The 18,421-nt window shown below is 45.8% G+C and overlaps 1 pseudogene; it reads left to right on the top strand.

Annotated features, from left to right (window-relative positions):
• The first annotated feature begins 7,542 nt into the window (after nucleotides 1-7,542).
• On the top strand, nucleotides 7,543-11,428 carry LOC128311292 (osteoclast-stimulating factor 1-like; annotated as a pseudogene).
• Nucleotides 11,429-18,421: the final 6,993 nt, after the last annotated feature.

Genomic DNA, 18,421 nt, shown 5'->3' with positions numbered 1-18,421 from the left:
AGAGAGTCTGTATAAGAAATAATGGAGGGCATCTGGCTGGCTTGGTCGGTAGCACGTGCGACCCTTGACCTCGGGATTCTGAGTTCGAGTCCCATGTTGGGCGCAGAGATTAAAAGAATAAAATATATGTATTTTTTCATGTTTGTTTATTTTTGACAGAGTGAGAGCCAGCAGGGGAGGGGCGGAGAGAGAGGGGGACAGAGCAGGCTCTGTGCTGACAGCAGAGAGCCCGACGCGGGGCTTGAACTCCCAAATGACCTGAGCCAAAGTCAGAAGCTCGACTGACTGAGCCACCTAGGTGCCCCCCCCCATAAAATCTTTTTTTAAAAAAAGGAATAATGGGGTCCCCAGGTGTCCCTGATCATCCCTTGCAGCCAGGAGTTGCAGGTTTTTATCTTGAAGGTTTATTATCTGCAGAAATGGAGTGACAGAGGTTCTGGACTCAAGGTCACCAGGCATAGGGAAAGGTGGGGATGAGGTGCAGGGTCAAAAGCAGGGCAGTGAACGGCTGCATCTTGAATGATGGGCTCCTCAGACTCTTGCCTTCTCGCCTCCATTCCCCCAGAATTTGGGGGTGTCCAGGCAGAAGATGAGAAGATCTGCTCTGGGAAACCTGGCGCAAGAGAATACTGTCGCTTGGAGTTACACCACATAAAAGGCCAGCTCGCTGTGGCTTATGCTGTGCTGAAGGTTTCCAGTCACCTAGTCGGACATACATGAAGTTTTCAATCTACCTGAAACATATATGAAATCGCTCAAGCATACAGAAAAGTATAGAAAAACGAATAAAAATCCACGTACCCGATACCCAGACTTAACCGATACTTGCATTGAATCAGATATTCAGTTCTTCGTGGTGACATAAAAGAGAATAAAACAACCAACAGAGAGACAGGAAAAGGAAACAAAACAAAAAAAAAACCTGGAGAAAACCAAAGAAAAACCTCAAATGCACTTTAATGAATATCCTTGGATACAACATGATGTTGAATTCATAAAGCAACTGTAGGATGCTGGGGCGCCTGGCTGATTCAGTCTGTAGAGTGCGTGACTCTTGATCTCAGGGTTGTAAGATCCCTGTGTTGGGGGTAGAGGTTACTTAAGTAAATAAATAAGAATAGGATGCTATATTTTAAATGTTTATTTATTTTGAAAGACAGAACAAGTGGGGAAGGGGCAGAGAGAGAGGGAGAGAGGATCCCAAGTAGGCTCCACCCTGCCAGCACAGAGCCCTACTCCTCTTCGGGGCTCGAACAACCAACCTACCTGTGCCGAAACCAAGAGTCAGATGCTTAACTGACTGAGCCACCCAGGTGCTTCAGGATGCTATTTTAAAAAAACAAAACAAAACGAAACAAAAACAATGAGAGAGAATTCACAAAAATAAAAATGGTCAACTGAAATAAAAGATTCAAGAGAAGAATTAGAAGGTGAAAATGAGGGAAATCTCCCAGAAAGTAAAACACACAAACTAGCAAAAGATGGGGGGGGGGGGGTGTGGAGAGGGAAATGGAGACATGGAGACAGAAAAGTGGAAGAAATGGTAAGGAATTCAGAGGGCGAATCCAAAGGCCACAATCGGATTAATTGGAGGTCCAGAAAAAGAAAATAGGAAAAACAGAAGGATGGTGATCATTGGAGAGAGAATGCAAGAAAACTGCCCCAAACTGAGAGATACTAGTCTCCAGATTGAAAGGGCCTGGCACAGAACGAAAAACTACCTGCACCAAGGAACGTCATCATGGCATTTCAGAACCGCAAGGATAAAAGAAAAGATTAAGAAAAAATAAAAAGTATTGGGGGGGGGGGGAATACAAAGGATCAAGAACCTGAATGATATACATTGTCCTAAAGTAATGTAGGCAGTATCTTCAAAATTCTGAACGAAAGGGATGTTCTGTGTAGAATTCTGCACTTACTCAATTTACTGTCAAATACAAAATGACATACTCAGATATACAAAGAGGTAAATTTTTCCTTCCCTTGCTCACCTCAGGAATCTATTACAGGACATTCTTGCAAAATGGAAAAGTGCCCCAAGAAAGAGGGAGCCCGAGTCCCAGGAAGCCAGCCCTGGACAGCTGTGCAGCTGGCCCAGGAAGCAACCCGCCTCCAGTGGACCTGGAGGACGTGGTCTCCAGAACAAGCAGGAGGAATCATATTGGTGCATTGTAAGAACTGTAAGTGTGTAGCCAAATTCTCAAGAAAGCAAGCACAATCTGAGGGACAGATAGGTCACCTAGAGATATGGTTGTGGTGCTTTAATTTACAGACGCCGAGAGATGCTGCCGGACATACTCATGGTCACACAGCTGATGGGACCTGAGCTGCAGGGGGGCCCAGGTCGCTCTCTCTTCCCCATCAAGGCCATTTCCACTTTGTCCTGGTGCCTCTACTCTTACTGGGGAACGAGCAGGATGAAGCGCAGGCTTGTGGTGACCTGAAACCTTCCCGTCAGGGCTGTGATTAATCCTCACATGCAGTAAGAGGCAGAAAGCAGGGGTGCAAAACTCCAGCCCCTGGAACCTCCCTTTTTAAACTGGCTGCCACAATTAGAGAGGAAGCCGTTACTCTGGGCAAATTCTCAGCGTTGACAAAAATGGACTGGATAACTCAGAGGGAAAATGTTTTCTAGAGAAATGGCACCAAACCACCTAGAAAAGGGGGAATCTCTTCTAAGGGCACATTATTGCACACAAGGGCAGGAAGACCACAACTTGAAACATGCTGAAATATCTCTAATACTTAGCAAAAAATACAAGCCCTCTCCTTGGGATGCCCGGCTCCAACAGCCATTTCTCTGCTCTGCTTTATGCCAAATTCTCTGAAAGCGCCGTGTGTACTTGTCCCCAACCCTTCTAGAGCATTCCCTCAGGGCTCCTTCCCCTCCACCTCAGCCAGAGAGCTCCTGCCAAGGTCAGAGTGGCCGCTCACTCTTGAGATGTTGCCTCAATCTCTCCTTCCTGAAACACTTGCTTCACCTGGCTTCCAGAACCCTGCTCTCCATTCCCTCCCCTTCCCCCTCAGTCTTGCTGGTGTCTTCCTCTTGACCTCCAAGTGTCAGAGTGTCTCAGAACTCAGTTCTCAGAGCACTTGTCTCCCCTTTATCTGCACTCATGCCCCAGGGAATGCCATCAAACACCTGGCTTCAGACACCATGTTTGTCCTTTTATTTTTAAAGTTTATTTATGTATTTTGAGAGAGAGAGAGAGAGAGAGAGAGAGAGAGAGAGAGAGAGATAGCCAGCAGGGGAGGAGCAGAGAGAAAGGGAGAAAGAGAATCCCAAGCAGGCTCCACACTGTCAGCACAGAACCCCACGAGGGGCTCGAACTCATGAACTGTGAGATCATGACCTGAGCTGAAGTCAGATGTTCAACCGACTGAGCCTCCCAGGCGCCCTGCCAGCCACCTTTTATAATCTGATTTCAACTAATCCTGACTTAGGATATACACTCCTTGCATCATTGTCCCCATTTGGCACATAAATAAATGCAAGCTCAGCAAAGTTACGTAATTTTCCAAGGTCACACAGCAGGGAGAAAAACTTTGGTTCAGTCCCAGGCGGGTCTGACTCACAGAAGTCTATGCCCTCATGAAGGGCTATTTTCACTCCTTGATATTTATAGTAAAAATAAAGCAGTACTGGGGACCTGGATGGCTCAGTCCATGGAGTGTGTGGCTCTTGATCTCAGGTCGTGGGTTTGAGACCCATGATGGGTATAGAGATTACTTAAAAATAAAGTCTTAAAAAAAATGAAGCAGTACTTTAGGAAATGATATAAAAAGTATATACGCTACGATATCAAAATGGGACTTTGCATCACACAGAGGTGTAGGTATACAATTGATTAGCGTTCACAATTCCCTTTTTCAGAACCGATTGTCTTTATTAATATTTAATTTCCCAGAATACTGTAATAATAAGAATTCACATTAAAAAAACAATAGATTCGTGTCATTTCCAAAATAGCACTACATTAAACAAGTATCAATACATTTAAAAAGATTGAAATCATCAAAAAGCCCCTTCTGTCTTGAAAATTACAATGAGATACCACTTCACACCCGTTAGGATGGCCGTAACAAAAACAAACAAAACCAACCAAAAACCCCACCGAGAAGACAAGTGTTGCTTAAGATGTGGAGGACCTGGAACCCAGGTACCTGGCTAGTGGGAACGTAAAATGGTGCAGCCACCGTGGAAAACAGTTTGGTGGCTCCTTGAGAAATGAAACATAGACCTACCAGATGACTCAGCAATTCCACTCCTAAGTCTGTAACCAAAAGAAATGAAACAAACAAGAACCTGTTCCCAACCACTAAAGCAGCACTGCTCACAATACCCAACAGGAAGAAAGTACCCAAATGTCCGTCAGTTGGTGAGTGGATAAACAGAATGTGGTCTGTGTATACATTGGGCTATTTTTCAGCCTCAAAAAGGAACGAAGTACTGATTTATGCTACAAAAGGGATGAAATCTAGAAGACATTGTGGTTAAGTGAATGAAGCCAGACACAGAAGACCACGTGTGGTGTAGGAGTCATTTATATGATACATTCAGAATAGAACAATCCTAGGGGCGCCTGGTGGCTCAGTGGGTTAAGCATCTGCCTCTTGATTTGGGCTCAGGTCATGAGCTCGTGGTTGATGATATCGAGCCCGCGTCTGGCTCCGTGCTGACAACAGAGCCTGCTGGGATTCTCTCTCTCCCTCTCTCTCTGCCCCCCGCCCCCCCTCAAAATAAATATTAAAAAAAAAGAAAAATCCCAGAGACAGAAAGTAGATTAGTGGTTACCAGGCTGGGGAAGAGAGGGCCTGGGGAGGGACTGCTTAGTGGGTGTGGAGTTTCCTCTTAGGGCGATGAAAATGTTCTGGAACTAGATAGCAGTGATGGGCACACAATGTTGTGAATGTACTAAATGCCACCGAATTGTACACTTTAAAATGGTAAATTTTAGGGGCGCCCTGGGTGGCTCAGTTGGTCTTGATTTTGGCTCAGGTCATGATCTCATGGTTCGTGGGTTCAAGCCCTGTGTCGGGCTCCGTGCTGACATTGCGGAGTCTGCTTGGGATTCTCTCTCTCTCCCTCTCTCTCTGTCCCTCCCTGCCCCCCACTCCTTCTCAAAAATACATAAGTAAACATAAAAAAAATTAAAATGGTAAACTTTATGTTGTGTTACCACAAGTTTTTTTGTTACCATAGTTTTCAACAATAGCATTATATCGTTTTTCATTTTATCAGTGCTTCAGTAGTAAATTAAATGCTTTTCTTCAATAGAATTCCACTTAGAACACAAATAAGTTGAAATATATAATTTGCTAAAAACTTTGAAGTTCTCATGTAACTGCCAGTGACTTCACAGTGAGTTTGGAGTTTCTGCCTTGATTGGGTATCTACTTGTGAGGCCACGATGTCTGCTTGTGACATGAGGATCGATCCAACTTACCAGGAGGGCTGTCCAGTCACTGTGTAGGTGACTGGGTAGGAGCTCAAGTTCTGGAAACTCCTTGGCTTGACCAGATCAGTTGCCGGGCCTCTCAGTTGCCACCTTCCACCCCTGCTGCCAGGTGGCTGGAATCCTTGTTGTAAACAGCTGCAAAGCAGTGTAAGGGTAAATTTGTGGTTGATTTTCCTGGTTATGAAAGTATCAGCCATGTTGTACTTTTTTTTGTGATGGGAATAATTCCATTTCCCGAGGAAAAGGGGAAGCTGCCCTTTTCCTGTTCTGATTCAGATGTAGGCCCATATGTTAGTTCCTAGGATTTGTTGCCTTCTTCAAAATGTCAGATTTAAATCTGGAGAAGGAAGCTAACACTCTTTGGTAACCGTGAATATTGTCCATGCTCTATCCACTGCTCAGATTGGTAGAACAGAAGTTTGTAATTTTACTGAAGTCCAATTTCTCTTCCATGAATTTTTTCTTTCATGAATCGTGCTTTTGATGTCGTATCTAAAAAGTCATCGCCCACCCCAAGTCACTTACGTTTTCTCCTGTGTTAACTTCTATGAAATCTATAGTTTTGTATTGTGCATTTGGATCTAGAATCCATTTATTTATTTATTTTTTTAATTTTTTTTTCAACGTTTTTATTTATTTTTGGGACAGAGAGAGACAGAGCATGAACGGGGGAGGGGCAGAGAGAGAGGGAGACACAGAATCGGAAACAGGCTCCAGGCTCTGGGCCACCAGCGCAGAGCCTGACGCGGGGCTCGAACTCACGGACCGCGAGATCATGACCTGGCTGAAGTCGGACGCTTAACCGACTGCGCCACCCAGGTGCCCCTAGAATCCATTTTGAATTAATTTTTGTGAAGGGTGTAAGGTCTGTGTCTAGATTCTCTCTTTCTGTATTTTTTTTTACAATTTATTTTTAAAGTAATTTCTACACCCAACTGGGGCTCGAACCTACAACCCTGAGATCAAGAATCACGCGCTGCATGGTCTGAGCCAGCCAAGAGCCTCTAGATTTTTTTTTTTTTTTTTTTTTTTTTTGCGTGTGGATGTCCTATTGGTCCAGCAGCATTTGTTGAAAAGACTATTCTTTCGTTTGCCATTGAATGCCTTTGCTCTTTTGTCAAAGATCAGCTGAGTATATTTGTATGGGTCTATTTCTGGCTCTCTATTCTCTTCCATCGATCTAATTGTCTCATTGCTCAGATGGGAATTTCATCGGAATTATTGGATGGTCCGTCTCAGCAGATAAAGGCAAAGCTGTTAGATGCTAAGCTAATTCATCGACTTGATTCACGCAAAAGATGTTGGACAGTTTCTACAGTTTTGCTTCATCGTTTGCTGTCGCTTGGGCCCAGATGACACGAAGTCCATCCGAAATGTTTATTCAGGCAAATGTGGTTCTGAACAGTATGAACGACACCCAGCGCAGAATCTCTCTTTTAGAAAACAATTTGAATGAAGTCATTCTTTTTTTTTTTTTAATTTTTTTTTTAACATTTATTCATTTTTGAGACAGAGACAGAGCATGAACGGGGGAGGGGCAGAGAGAGAGGGAGACACAGAATCGGAAACAGGCTCCAGGCTCTGGGCCACCAGCGCAGAGCCTGACGCGGGGCTCGAACTCACGGACCACGAGATCATGACCTGGCTGAAGTCGGACGCTTAACCGACTGCGCCACCCAGGTGCCCCTAGAATCCATTTTGAATTAATTTTTGTGAAGGGTGTAAGGTCTGTGTCTAGATTCTCTCTTTCTGTATTTTTTTTTACAATTTATTTTTAAAGTAATTTCTACACCCAACTGGGGCTCGAACCTACAACCCTGAGATCAAGAATCACGCGCTGCATGGTCTGAGCCAGCCAAGAGCCTCTAGATTTTTTTTTTTTTTTTTTTTTTTTGCGTGTGGATGTCCTATTGGTCCAGCAGAATGAAGTCATTCTTAAAGGATTCTGAAACTTGTCATATTGTGAAAATAAAAATATTTAAAAGCAAGACACAAAAAGGATAATGAAACATCAGATGTAAAAACGCCTTAGTGGGGGGGCGCCTGGCTGGCTCACTGGGCAGAGGTTGCAATGGGATGGGGGGCAGCGGGGGGTGGGTTCTGAATTCAAGCTGCACCTTGGGCATAGAGCTTACTTAAAAACAAACAAACAAAAAAAAAAGTCAGGCACCTGGGTGGCTCAGTCAGAATGCCAGATCTAGATTTAAGCTCAGGTCATGACTGTAGGGTCATGGGATCGAGCCCCCACGTGGAGTCTGCTTAAGATTCTCTTTCTTCTGCCTGCACTTACTGGTCTGACGGCCAAGGGTGGGCACAGGTCCTTGAAGGCCCACAGCTGCAGACCAGACAAAAAGAAACCTTGGGGCCCCTGGAGTGCGGGCTGTCGGGGCGTTGAGTTGGCTTTTCGTGTGTGGTCTTGAGGCTCCTCTGCTGTTCAAGGGAGCGCGATGATGTCGAAGCGGCCACCCACACTGGTCAAACCAGGGCCAGTTAAAGTGTTCAGATATCTGCATACGTTTGAACCCAGAGCTGCAGATGAACTGTACTTGGAGGAGGGGCGTATTGTCTACACGACTGACCTGAGCGGTACCAGCTGGTGGAAAGACACCTCCAAAGGCAGGACCGGATTAATCCCAGGCAACTGTGTGGCCAAGTGGGCAGAATCCATCGCACGAGGCTGCAAACAGAGACGATTTACACTGGTTGAGAGAGCGTTTGGACAACTGGGTCGGTGTTAATGGCTCAGACAAAGCCAGAAGCACTACTTTATATCGGGCCTGCCACGGGGGCCACACAGATACAGTGGGAATGCTGTTCATTCAGCCAAACATCGAACTGAACCAACAGAACAAGTTGGGAGACACAGCTTTGCAGGCCGCAGCCTGGAGGGGTCATCCAGATATTGTCCAAGAACAGACTTCAGAAACGATGAGAAGGAGCTGGCCCTGGACCCGGCCACTAACACTGCCTTTGCCTCTGTGCCGAAAAAGACACGGGGAGCAGAAGGTGAAGTGACTCATAAATATGGAGAACAAACTGAGGGTTACTGAGGGGTTGTGGGAGGGGGGGATGGGCTAAATGGGTCAGGGGTACTAAGGAATCTACTTCTGAAACCATTGTTGCAATATATGCTAACTAATTTGGATGTAAATTTAAAAAAATAAAAATAAATAAAACAAGTTAAAATTAAAAAAAAAATGGACCAAAAGACAACAGAAAATCATCGGCTATTCTGAGAAAAATAGACATTTTAAGAAACTGCTAAAAAAAAAAAAGATTCTCTCCCTCTCTCTCTGCCCTCTCCCCCCAACTCTCTATCTCTCTGTCTAGACAAACAAACAAACAAATAAATAGTTTTGTAAAAAAAACTTTTAGTGAAGGCGCCTGGGTGGCTCAGTCAGCTAAGTGTCTAACTGCGGCTCAAGTCATGATCTCATGTTTCATGAGTTCAAGCCCTGAGTCAGGCTCTGTGCTGACAGCTCAGAACCTGGAGCCTGCTTCGGATTATGTGTGTCTCTCTCTCTGTCCCACCCCTCCTCATGCTCTGTCTCTCTCTGTTTCAAAGATAAACATTAAAAAAAAAAAAAAAAACAAGTCTTAGTAAGAGTGAAGTTTAATTAGAAGAAATTTTACAAAATAAAAAGTAGGGATTAAGGAAAGTAATGAAACATATTGATCACTTAGGACTTTCTTAAGCTTAAAATACTATTTAGAGTCAAAATGTTTTGTTTAGGATAAACATGTATTATTTATTTTTGTAAAAAAAAAAATTATGTTTATTTACTTTTGTGAGAGACAGAGTGCAAGCTGGGGAGAGGCAGAGAGAGGGAAACATAGAATCCGAAGCAGGCTCCAGGCTCCGAGCTGTCAGCACAGAGCCCAACGCAGGGCTTGAACTCACAAACTGCGAGATCACGATCTGAGCTGAAGTTGGACGCTTAACCCCACTGAGCCACCCAGGTGCCCCTAAACATGTATTATTTAGTTAAAAATAATAACTAAACTAAAATGAATAAAGAAACATATTCATTTAAAAAATACACAACTTATAAGAGGCATAGTATGATTTACTGTGTTCAGCACTATTGACCCCAAACTTAAAATTCTAGCTTCCTGAGGTAAATATTTCATGAGTTATTTATTTTTAGGAAGGAGCATTTCAGAGACAGCCTATAGATAAGGATTAGGTTTCAATTCCTCTTTCTCCTTACAATAGTCTCTTTTTTATGATAAACCATAAACACACAAAAGAAAAAAAGCCCCTTGATGGGTTCCTTTCCATGTTTTCTTTTGCAATAACAAGCTACATTCAGTAAATTGCCAGTCAATCAAATTGTGGTTCTTTTATATCTTGCTGTGTTCTAAGTAATTTCCTAATTCACACCACAGAAATAAGAAGGAAAATCTTCAGTGAACTATTCTTAACTGTAGAGGATGAATAAAAATGAAACCACCACAGTGTTATGTCCTGACTTGAATGAGGACTGAAAGTCAACAAATTAAACTCAGTTTTTAAATGTCCTTACGAATGGCTCAGCTAAACTTTTTAAGATTATTTATCTATTTTAAGTTGTATTTATTTAAGAAATCTCTACACCCAACGTGGGGCTCAAACTCACAACCCCCCAGATCAAGAGTCCCCCACAACTCCCATGTGGCTCAGCTTTTTTTGTTTTTTTAAGTGTATATATTTATTTTGAGAGAGGCAGAGACAGCGCGAGTGAGGGAAGGGTAGAGAGAACCCCAAGCAGGCTTCACACCCCCAACGCGGAGCCTGACATGGGGCTTGAACCCATGAAACCGTGAGATCATGACCTGAGCCAAAATCAAGAGGCGAACACCTAACCAATTGAGCCACCCAGGCGCCCCTTACTCAGCTTTTTGTAAGAACACGTGGTGACAGTACCCACATGGCACTCCAATCATGAGCAGTAAGAAAGACTTTCAGACTGTTCTTTGGTCTATGCAGCCTGCCAGCAGAGAGGGCAGTGATTATTATGGTGTTGCATCCACAGAGATAAGCAGCAGGTGGTCAGGATTGTGGACACTTTTCCCTCAGATGACAACACAAGCTTCTTACTTGTCATCTCTGATGAGCATCTCTCCTCTGGACTCAAGATAGTACTGCCTAGAGTACCATCCACGGATCACTAACAGGAAGCAGCCGTTCTTGAAGAAATGGCTGAGTCCATTCTTAGGTGAGGCAGGGAATGCGAGGAATGACCCTGGAACGTCCTGTTGTTCCAGAAAGTAAGAAAAGTTCCAAAGAATTATGGGACCATGATGGTGGAACCCAGGAACTAGCTGAAAGACGCTCCCACTGGTCAAATAGACTTCAGTGTGAGCATCACAATAAATGAAGAATTTAGAAGAATTTGTGAATTGTTAATAAGGGAGGGTGGAGGGCAAGGTCCTCTTACCATAGAATGCCAACTGATTCATGAGGAAATGATATAGTTAGGAAATCAGCATGTGGCAACCATCACAGTGGTAGCTGGCCGAGGCAGGAACCAGCAATGGATGCTATCATGGGATGTGAGAGTGTGCTGGAAACAGCATGATGACTCAGTCAACATTTTCCCACCAATTCTTCATTAATCACAAAGGGGAAAAAGGTGCCTTTGCAGTGGGGACACCCAGCAGACACCGCCTTAACCAAGTGATCCGAGTTAATATCATGAAAAATGGGACAAACTGACATCACCTGTCTCCTGATGCAACGTGCTGAGTATTCCTGACAGTGGCACATCAGCCCAGACTGATCATTCTGCAGAGCAAAGGGTCTGTATTCTTGGAGATGGTCAATTTCATAGAAGTTCGACAAAGGCTGAGAAACTGTTCTAGATTAGAGACGCAACAACGAATTACATACAATGCATGAGCCTAGATCTTAATCTTGAAAAAAAAAAAAAGAACTCTATGAAGTATAAAGGTCAATATTGGATAATAAAAATTAGATATGAACTGAATACTACGTATTAGGATTAAATTTCCTTAATTTAGTAATTGAATTCTAGCTGTGTAAGAGAATGTTCTAGTTCTTAGGAAACACACGCTGGGCAAAGCAGCATGATGTCTAGAACTTGCTTTCAAGTGGTTCAGAAAAAAGAAAGAATAATAGGTATTATTTGGTGAATATGGGACTTTGTGGCAATATTCTTGCAACTTTCCTATTGGTTTAACTTAAAAAAAAAAGGCTTAATTGGAAATGAAGTTGGGATATGTCGTCTACTTCTGGTGATGGTTGAGTAAGATCCTGCCAGAGCAACTTTACACAGGAAAGAAAAAAAAAAGAGAAACTCTGGATTCAACACACACACACACACACACACACACACACACACACACACACACACAGCTAAATTAAGCCCCTAGGGAGTGGACTGTAAAAACCAAACAAAAGTAAAAGGATATTTTTAAAGGCTGAAAAAAAAAAAAGGGTGTCAACTCAAAATTCTATATCCAGCAAAAACATCTTTCAAGAATAAAGGTAAAATAGACATTCTTAGATAAAAGATAAGAGAACTCACAGATTTGTACACGATAATTGCTAAAGAAAGTCCTACAGGCTGAAGGGAAATAATATCAGGTGGAAACTTAGATCCTCAGAGAGGAATAAAAGACCATCAGTGGGTAAAGTGTAAAGGTCTGTTATTTTCTTCTTAATTTCATTATCATATGTGTCATTCTTAAAAAATAATTTTTTAATTTTTAAAAAAATTGTTAATGTTTTTATTTATTTTTGAAGGAGAGAGAGACAGAGCATGAGTGGGGGAGGAGCAGAGAGAGAGAGGGAGAGATAGAATTTGAAGCAGGCTCCAGGCTCTAAGCTGTCAGCACAGAGCCCAATGCAGGGCTCGCACTCACGAACTGTGAGATCATGACCTGAGCCAAAGTCGGACGCTTAACCGACTGAGCCACCCAGGCACCCCTAAAAAAATTTTTTTAATGTTTATTTTTTTTTAAGAGAGAGTGTGAGTGGGGGAGGGGCAGAGAGAGCCTGACACGGGGCTTGAACTCACAAACTATGAGATCATGACCTGAGCTGAAGTCGGATGCTAAACTGACTGAGCCACCCAGGTGCCCCTATATGTGTGACTCTTTAAAGTAAAAGCAACGACATTGTCTTGTGGGGTCAATAAGATGTATCTAGGAATCCATCTAGCACTATAATATATCGGAGAGGGGATAGATGGGTCTATATGTTACAAGTTTTCTACATTTAGTATGGAACAGTACTGGGTAAATGTAAGAATGAATAATGTAATCCCTAGAACACACACACACACACACAATGGAAAGAAGTATAGCTAAAAAGCCAGTAGAAAACGTAAAAAAAAAAAAAAATCTTTAAATAGAAAGAAAAAGAGGCAAGAAAGGAAGAACAAAGAACAAAAAATAGAGGGGACAAACAGAAACAAAATATTAGGACTAGAAGGGAACTGCCTCACCTGATAAGTCACCTACAAAAACTCTACAACTAACATCGTACTCAATGACGAGTACTCAAAGACGAGAGACTTTCCTTCTAGAAAATCAGGAACAAGGCAAAGATGTCCACTTTCAGCTCTCTGATTCAACCCAGGACTAGAGGTCCTAGCTGGTGTAGTGAGACACAAAATAAAGGGCATACAGATTGGAGACAATCAAATAAAATTGTCTTTGTTTACATAGGCAAGCAATTATGTGCATAGAAAAATCCCCAGGAAACTACAAAAACAGAAATGAAAACTGGTAAGTAAATTTAAGAAGGTTGAAGTTCGCTGTATACAAATCAACAGTGTCTATACAGTAGCAACGAACAATTGGAAAAATTGTCAGCCGACAGACATGTAAGGACATGGTCACAATTCTGAGTCTGTACAACGCGTAGCTAGAGTCACTCACTGGAATAGTTATATTATTTATTTATTTAAAAAGATTTTTTATTTTGGGGGGCCTGGGTGGCTCAGTCGGTTGAGCATCCGACTCTTGATTTTGGCTCAGGTCATGATCTCACGTTTGTTTCAAATAAACACTTTTTTTTTTATTTTTAACTAATCTCTACACCCAAGGTGGGGCTCAAACTCATGACCCCAAGATCAAGAGTTGCATGTTTTACCAACTGAGCCAGCCAGATGCTCCATATTATTATTTAAAATTTTTTAATGTTTTATTTATTTTTGAGAGAGAGAGAGAGAGAGAGAGACAGAGCACGAGTCTCGGGGAGGGACAGAGAGAGAGGGAGACACAGAATCTGAAGCAGGCTCCAGGCTCTGAGCTGTCAGCACAGAATCTGATGTGGGGCTTGAACCTACAAACTGTGAGATCATGACCTGAGCTGAAGTGGGACGCTTAATCGACTGAGCCACCCAGGTTGCCCCCCCTTTAAAAAATTTTATTCAATAATTAACTCATATACCCCTTTAAATGACGAATCACTAAATTTTATTCCTGAAATCGTTACTACAATATATGTTTTGTAACTTGTATTTAAATGAGAAAAATAAGTCATATACCCCATAAGGAGCGAGTTGGGGAGGGAGAGAGAGAATTTTAAGCAGATTTCACACTCATCGAGGAACCCAATGCGGGGTTCAGTCCTACAACCCTGGGATCATGACCTGACTGGAAATCAAGAGTCAGCGGCCCAGGCACCCCAGTTGTCTGATTCTTAATGTTGCAAAAGACAATCTGCAACAACCTGTAAACACAGGTTGAATAAAATGTTGGGGCTATATCCATGGAAATTACTTAGGGATTGTAAGTGAAATGAAAGGCAACTCCAAATAAAGCAAACGGTTATGTATGTTTAGTGCATGTAGTAAGTGCCTGAATTTGAAATAAAGAGGTAGTGAAAGAATTTTTCTTTTTTTCTCTGAAAGAATTTCTTTTATCAAAGAAACAGGTTGAGTGAGGACACTCCCTGGGTGTCCTATGAGGAGGGAAGTTGGCTGCTATCCCCAGAACCCTCATGTGGTCCCTGTCCCCCCATCGGAGGCCTTCCCCCACCCTAGAGGGCGCTCTCCCTGCTGCTGTGAGGTCCCGCTGCGCCCTCTGGTGGGCAACATTCTCCATGCCTGCTTGGAGAGTATTCACATACCAGAATCTTCGAGGTGAGCAGGGCCTGGGATACCTACCGTCAGGTCCTACTCCCTCATTTGTATGCAAAGTTTAAACTGGCTTCTAACAAAAAATGCCTCTTCACTGTATAAAACTTCAAATATTTTAAATTTAGAGAAACAATATCACTTACTCCATGACCCAGACACAAACATTTTAACATTAGAGCATGTTCCCTTTGATTGTTTCTTTTCCTTATTTTCATCCATTCATGAAATGCTATCCTGGCTTTTTTTTACATTAACACTATACAATGAGAATTTCCCCAAATCATTGCAATTCTTTTGTAAGCATCCTTTCTAATGGGTGCGTGGCCTTAGACATGCCTAATGACAGTACAGCTGCCCAGTCCGGATACAAATGAGGAGACACAAATCATATTTATGGCAAAATCATGGTGATGGTGGCACAAGATGATGAATACGCTGAAAACATTGAATTGTATAATTTATTAAAAATTTTTTAAAAATGTTTTATTTATTTTTGAGAGAAAGACAGCATGAGCAGGTGAGGGGCAGAGAGAGGGGGAGACACAGAATCCAAAGACAGGCTCCGGGCTCCAGGCTGGCAGCACAGAGCCTGACATGGGGCTCGAGCTCACGAACCGTGAGATCATGACCTGAGCCAAAGTCGGACGCTTAACCGAGTGAGCCACCCAGGGGCCCCTGAATTGTCTACTTTAAATGGATGAGTTGTTACAAGTATGTGAATTAGATAGCTCAGTAACACTTTTTTTTTTTTTATAATTTTTTTTTCAACGTTTATTTATTTTTGGGACAGAGAGAGACAGAGCATGAACGGGGGAGGCGCAGAGAGAGAGGGAGACACAGAATCGGAACCAGGCTCCAGGCTCTGAGCCATCAGCCCAGAGCCCGACGCGGGGCTCGAACTCCCGGACCGCGAGATCGTGACCTGGCTGAAGTCGGACGCTTAACCGACTGCGCCACCCAGGCGCCCCTCAGTAACACTTTTAAAAAACATATTAGGAGGGGGAGTAAGCAGCTACATAGAAATACGGGGGTTCATAAGCATATTACCTCTACCTTTGTGTATCCTTCGAATTTTCTAAAAGAAAACGTTGGATGCAATATTTCCAAGATTTCTCAGAGGTGCTTACCCAAATGCTCTCTGGCCTCCCCCAGTTCATGGACTCAGAGACAGCTCTCTGTCCGCTAGACGGGATGGGGCAGGGCTGTTGCACACACCTCCCCAGCCACTTCAGGCCCCTTTCGCCATCTTTCTACTCCGTTGACCTCTCTGCCCCACTCGCGGCCTGCTCCGCTAACCCCTGCCGCTGCCTGGCCTCTGGGCCAACCGTGGGCCTCTACCAGGCTGTGTCCCCCGCCCTGCCCCCTACCTCCCTCACCGTACTTCTTGGCTGTGTCCTGCCAGCCATCTTCCAGAAACCTCAGCCTAAGAGCTAAGAAGTTCTGACTCTAAGCGAGGCTGCGTTCCTTCCTACATGGCTCCTGAGGCCCAAGCAAATCAAGGGCTATATGCATCTGGGCACTTGTGTGGGGTCCCTGGGAGTTTGGCCCACCGTTCAAAAGCCCTGGAGAGACTCCGGAACATTTTACAAAAGTTAGGAAATGGGTCCAACAGGTTAGGCGGTTCTGCCCGACGTCTCACACCAGCGTGGTCCCTGACTCAGCCCAAATCCAGAGCTTCTAGGGCTTTGGGCATGGAAGATGAAGGGTGGCCCGGGGGGAGAGAAGATTGGAGGAGGCACCACCGAAGGCACGAAGGGACAAGCAGGGCTGGCGAGGAGGAAGGGCGACTCGTGACGCAAGGTGGGAGCGCAAGCGCCGCCGCAGGGACTTGGCGACCAGGTGGATGTAAGTAAGGGTTAAGGAGATTGCCAGCTTGGGGGGCCAGGTGAAAGGTGTTTCCTTAGTCGGGATAGAAGATAAAGGAGGAGCAAGTGCTAGCGGGCTTGTGGAAATGGAAGGTCTCTGAATGCCGCTGGAGGGGTGAGGGCGCCTGGCTGGAAGCTGAGGTCCAGAGCTGAGGTGGGACGGTACACGGGGCGTCTACATCCGGGGCTCACAGGTGTCCCTCGGGGATGGGGTGACCACATGGCCCAGTCCTGGTTTGCACTCTGTCCTAGAGTCTGGTTTATGCCTCTCGTTCCAGTTAGTTAGCACCTCTTTCACTCTCAAAAGTGTCCCCGTTCGGGTGACAAAGTATATGGCCGTCCTACTCAAGAGAGGGCCTGCGGGGAGGGAAAGAAAAGTGACTAAGCCAGGCTCCTTTCCCTCACTTCCTTCTTTTGGCCTCCGCATCCTCCCGCCTTCATCCCCTCCTTAGACACTCGTATTTCCCCCTTTCTCTACCTCCTCCTTCCCTTCTGCCCTGTCTCTCTTTCCCACTTCCCCAGGAAAGAACTCACCCCCACCCCCACAGACCACCCCAAGTCACAACTCTGGTGGCTGAAGGAAGAGCGAGCCGGGGGACCCCCTGCCCAGTGGACAGCGGGCCTGGGGCGAGGCGGCCTGGGCGGGACAGGGAGCGGGGCCAGCGGGGTTGTGGGGTTAGCCCTGGCTGGAGGCCTGCTTCCTAGTCCTGGTCCGGCTTTCCTGTTTTGTTGTCTTGGAGCAAAGCATCCTGCCCTTGGAGTCTCCCGTTCTGACCTCCGCAAAATATGGAGACTGAACAAGTGACCTGACGTGAATCTTCGCAAGGAGAAGTTGTGTTCATCTTATTTGATGCCAATTTTTATGGTGGTCAGGTCACACGATGTGGGAGGTTAGTCACCTTGAAGAGATGGTTTGTGTTGAATGTGTGTGGGGGTGGGGTGGGGGGGGCTCCCTGGGTGCAGAGGCTGAGAACTAGGGTCCATGGGGCCCTTTAAGGACCAACCTAGGGCCCACGGCCCCTCGGGAGCCCTGCACCAGCCCCTGGTCACCTGCAGAAGGCGGGCAGACACATTGAGGGCCAAGGGGGTCCTCTGGCAGGGTGGCCCTGCTGAAGTCACCGCAGCTTCTGAGAAGGGGCTTCCCAAGAGGAACTCCGGAGCTGGAGCCACGAGGGGTTGGGAGGAGGAGGTGAGGACAGCAGAAAAGGAAGCAGGACTTCAGGGCCTGAGAGCGGGGACAAGGGGTTCCGTAACTGCCTGAGAGAGAGGACTCCACCACCGGTCACCCTCCCGGAGCTGTCCCCTCCTGGGCAGAGCGGGAGCAGTTCACACCGCGTGTGTGTGTTCTGGAGCTCTCTGGCCCCCAGGACTTGGGAAAAGCGGTAAGAAGGCAGGGGGAACCTGGCAAGTGCTCTTTAGTTGGGGTTCAGAGGGGTGAGTACCGGGAAGGCAGTAGGTTTTGAAGCCAAACCAGAATTCAAGGCCGAGCTGCCACTTGACCTCTCTGAGCCTCAGTTTGCTCATCAGCAAAATGGGGTTCATGAGGCGGCCTCGCAGGCTGTTTGAAGCCGGCGGTGATAAATGCCCTGGAGACCACGACCGCAGCTGCCGAAGATCAGGAGCTTCAGGGGCCGGGGCAGGGCCGGGGCAGGGCCGGCGGCGACTCCAGGAGGCCACCGCACGAGGGGCTGAGGAGAGGCGCCGCTGCCGGCGGGGAAAGGGGGTCCAGATCCACCCGCCGGGGTGCAGGAGGCTGACCCCCGCCGCGCCCCCGCCCCGGAGGTGCCGCCGCGCGTCTTCCTTTTCCCTCCAGGCGCGCGCCCGGGGTTCTCCGAGTCGGGCTGTCACCTGGACGCCCGGGCAGAGGGGCGGGCGCGCGGGGTCGGGCGGGGAGGCGGGACTTGGCGGCGGGCGCGGGCCGGGGGGTGGGGCGAGGGCCGGGGGGCGGGGGCCGGCGCCCCGCGGGGAGGCCGGCCACGTGACGCCTGCAGCCCCGGCCGGGCCA

This window comes from Acinonyx jubatus, chromosome A3 (assembly GCF_027475565.1).
Source record: "Acinonyx jubatus isolate Ajub_Pintada_27869175 chromosome A3, VMU_Ajub_asm_v1.0, whole genome shotgun sequence".
NCBI classification, from domain to species: domain Eukaryota; kingdom Metazoa; phylum Chordata; class Mammalia; order Carnivora; family Felidae; genus Acinonyx; species Acinonyx jubatus.
This window is presented reverse-complemented; position numbering and strand designations above follow the sequence as displayed.